The sequence below is a fragment of the Myxocyprinus asiaticus genome, chromosome 1 (genome assembly GCF_019703515.2).
Source record: "Myxocyprinus asiaticus isolate MX2 ecotype Aquarium Trade chromosome 1, UBuf_Myxa_2, whole genome shotgun sequence".
Lineage (NCBI taxonomy): Eukaryota > Metazoa > Chordata > Actinopteri > Cypriniformes > Catostomidae > Myxocyprinus > Myxocyprinus asiaticus.
Window position 1 is genome coordinate 63,997,263 of NC_059344.1, and position 3,892 is coordinate 64,001,154.

Consider the following 3,892-nt stretch of genomic DNA (forward strand, 5'->3'; position numbering starts at 1 on the left):
TATGTCTCATCACTGTCACGACTGCTATGTTGCTCGGAACTGCACCCAAGAATTTCACACACTATTGCACTTGTGTATATGGCTGTGTGACAATAAAAGTGATTTGATTTGAAACAATGTGTGTAGTGAAAAGCGCTATACAAATAAAAATGTCTTGATTCCAGCACATTTCCTTTCTCTCACCTAAATACACATGCCCAGACACACTCAGGCAGACTGTAATCTAGATTGCTTAACTGGCCTTAACGGCACACGTCTAACCTCACAATCATCAAAAGACTACCATGAAGATTCCATCAAGGAGCCGCATGCTTTACTTCAGTAAAATATGATAACAAAACCTTTTTTAAGTTTTAGCCACTGCAGACTTGTTTGACACGCAGCACGTCTGAATCAGATGTGGCTGTGACAGTCCCCTACAATATAATACTTTAATAAGATTACCATAAGTGTAAAAGAGTTACCTTTTATGTTTTTGTATTTATAAAAATCCTTCTAATGTGGACCATATGCTTATAAGCAGTTCTTTTGTCTCCAAAATGTAAACATTTCAGCAACCAGATGTTCTTGAATACTTCTTTATCTGACGCTATTATGATTTTGTATGGCAGAAAACCTGTACACCCTATCAAACAGTATTATGTTCAAGTAAAGAATCCAGAAAGTTTTATTTAAGTTATAAAACACAGAAAAGCTTGATTTCTAAAAAAAAAAAAAAAAAAAAAAAAAACTAACTAACTCAATATTTGCTATTAACCATAACAAATTCTTGTAAAAATCCATAAACATTTTATGAGCTCCTAATGTTTGCTCTAACCTCTTACAGGGTGCATATGGCCTCTAATTTGTGTTGCCTCCCTTCTGACTCTTTGATTTGGTCCACAGGTAGTGTTATTATTCCAGGAAATGTTCAAGAACTGAGTCACTTCACAAAATGGGCTAATTATGGAGGATATTTGCAGAACTTTCTCCTTTCCTACTGATCCAAAAACAGTTATGCTGCTTCTCTCGTAGCATAAGGTTTGGTTTAACTAGTCCTGGACCAGTGTCTTTTGGAAAACTGCTTTATGGAACAGCATCTGTGGTTTTTAGCAATGTGCTGACATTTTGCCAGGTAAACAACTGAATGTAATGCAGAGAAGAAAGAATGCTGCATGAGGTGTCTTATTTTACCACAAAGTCATTTGGTTTAGGATAATAAGCCCATTCAGATTTCTCATATTCTTTCGGTGTGAAGCCAGGATGAAATAGATTCCTTCCCGAGGATGCATTATCTTTGATAATCATGCAGAAGTGAGAGACAGAGGATTGTTATAAACATTTTCACTGTTTATGTATTGAAATTAAAAGCAAGGGCTAATTACACGCTGTTACATCTAAATGTTCTTGACAAAAGGAAAAGATAGTCAATTCTTTGGCAATACAATGGAACTACAAAGCCAATGCAATACATGACACAGCGGGTATGCCAAGATGCAGGCCCTGAGTTCAAACTGGCTGGAACCGCAAACTGCAGGAAATGACCTCCATAAAACTTAAATATCAAGGGGAAAATGAAATCACCTGAACTTTTCAAATGTTAACATTTAAAATGTCCATGTTTTCAAAATCTTATTGCATTTGAAGCTCGGCCACTCTACTTCTACACTGGCATTAGCGGGTGCCAATAAGATGTATGTGGCGCATATTGGCCGATGACCAGCAGGGGGCCGTCATGGGAGGGCCTGCATTTTGGCCAGATTGATCTCACATTCAAATCGGAAACAGTACTTTGACTTTTCTTTAGGTAAAATCGGTCTGTGTATACCGAAATGTGAAACACTGCCACCAGTGGCCAAAGTGGTAAGTGTTGTTGGGCATATGGGCACATGTGAGCTCCATTTTCTGGGTGAAATGTCCACAGAGGGTGCCAAATGCGAGTTGTGAAGTCAGTTGCTTACAGCTGTACATGCTGTAATACAGTGAGGAGGAATGCATATTTTATGAACTGCACCCTGTTTTAGTAAAAGTTTGATACAGGAAGACAAGAAATTAACCATTAAATGGCCAAACATTCACACCAGATCAGGTTCCAAAATTATTCAGAGGCAACTAATGTGAATGGAATACAGTTTATGTATACAGTATCAGCGAATACTAGTGATATGACCGTCCTTGTCCAAAGAAAATACACAGAAATGTCACAGAGAGATGTTTATTAATTCATGCAAGCACACTTTGCTGGGAAAAACAAACAAAACCTGCCTAAACTAAGCTGATATGAGCTGGACTCTTTCTGAACTTATTTACTGTATTTACGGTCAGCCAGAGAGTGGGGAAGCAACACTCTTAAATATAGCCAATTCATTTAAAGGGATAGTTACCCAAAAATGAAAATGATCTCATCATTTACTCACCTTCATGCCATCCCAGATGTGTATGACTTTCCTTCTCCTGCTGAACACAAATTAAGATTTTCAGAAGAACGTTTGAGGCCTAAAGGTCCATACAATGCAAGTGAAGGGTTAACAAAATTTTGAAGCTCCAAAATGCACAGAAAGGCATCATAAAAGTAATCCATAAGACTCCAATGGTTTAATCCATGTCTTCAGAAGCAATATGATAGGTGTAGGTGAGAAACAGATCAATATTTAAGTCCTTTTTTACCAGAAATTCTCCTCAGTGCTCAAAAGTGTTCCAAGAAATCAACGTGAGGAATTTAGCGTGTACTGTTTTGTAGATAAAGTAGATTATTTTATTAGCTTGCACTGTTTAGCACTGTTTTATCAACTAAGTTGCATACATTAGAGTATTTTTGTTGTATTGGTGGCAATTAGTGTTGCCTTGTTTATGCAACTGACCTTAATTTTATTATTTATTTATTTTTTAACAGGGTGGTAACCACTCAAAACAATATTTTAGCTTTTTATTTATTTATTTATTTTGGCATTTCAATTTCTTTACAAAATTCCATTCAACTGAATCGTATAATGTTTAACTAAATTAAATTATTAAAACTTTAAATAGGCCAGTATTTTTGGAAAGTAGATATATATATATATATATATATATATATATATATATATATATATATATATATATATATATATATATATATATATATTTTTTTTTTTTTTTTTTTTTTTTACTTCCAAGGTTCCTTACAGTGACTTGCAAACGCTCCGCGAATCGGTTCAGCCGAACAATTCAAAATAATCGGCTTATTCGCGTGTGCAGTTTTAGATATATTTGATCAGTTTTTGCTGTTTATAACTGTTTTATCCACTACTAATTACATAGATTAGTGTATTTTTGTTGTATTATTGTTGTCAAATGTCGCTTTGATTATGCAACCAACCTTAATTTTACATATATATATATATATATATATATATATATATATATATATATATATATATATATATATATATATATATATATATTATTTATTTATTTATTTATATATAAAAAGTAAAATATTTCGTTTTTTTTATCTTATTTGATGAAATATTACTCAATTCAGTTTGGTGGAGTTTTGTTATAAAATTGAAATGCATAAATCTTTATTATTATTATTTTAATATATATATATTTCGAGGGTAACGTGCCCCTCATTATATTCAGATTAGTGATCAAAAGATGTGGGTACAGTCATATATATATATATATATATATATATATATATATATATATATATATATATATATATATATATATATATATATTTTTTTTTTTTTTTTACTTCCAATTTTCCTTACAGTGACTTGCAAACACTTCGCGAATCGGATCCGCTGAATCATTCAAATGAATCGGCTCGAAAGAACGACTCATTCGCGAATGAAGTCACTAGAAGGCACTGAAGAGTATATATAGAGTGAAAGATGGGGCGGTTATTCTGAGGGGAGACGAAATA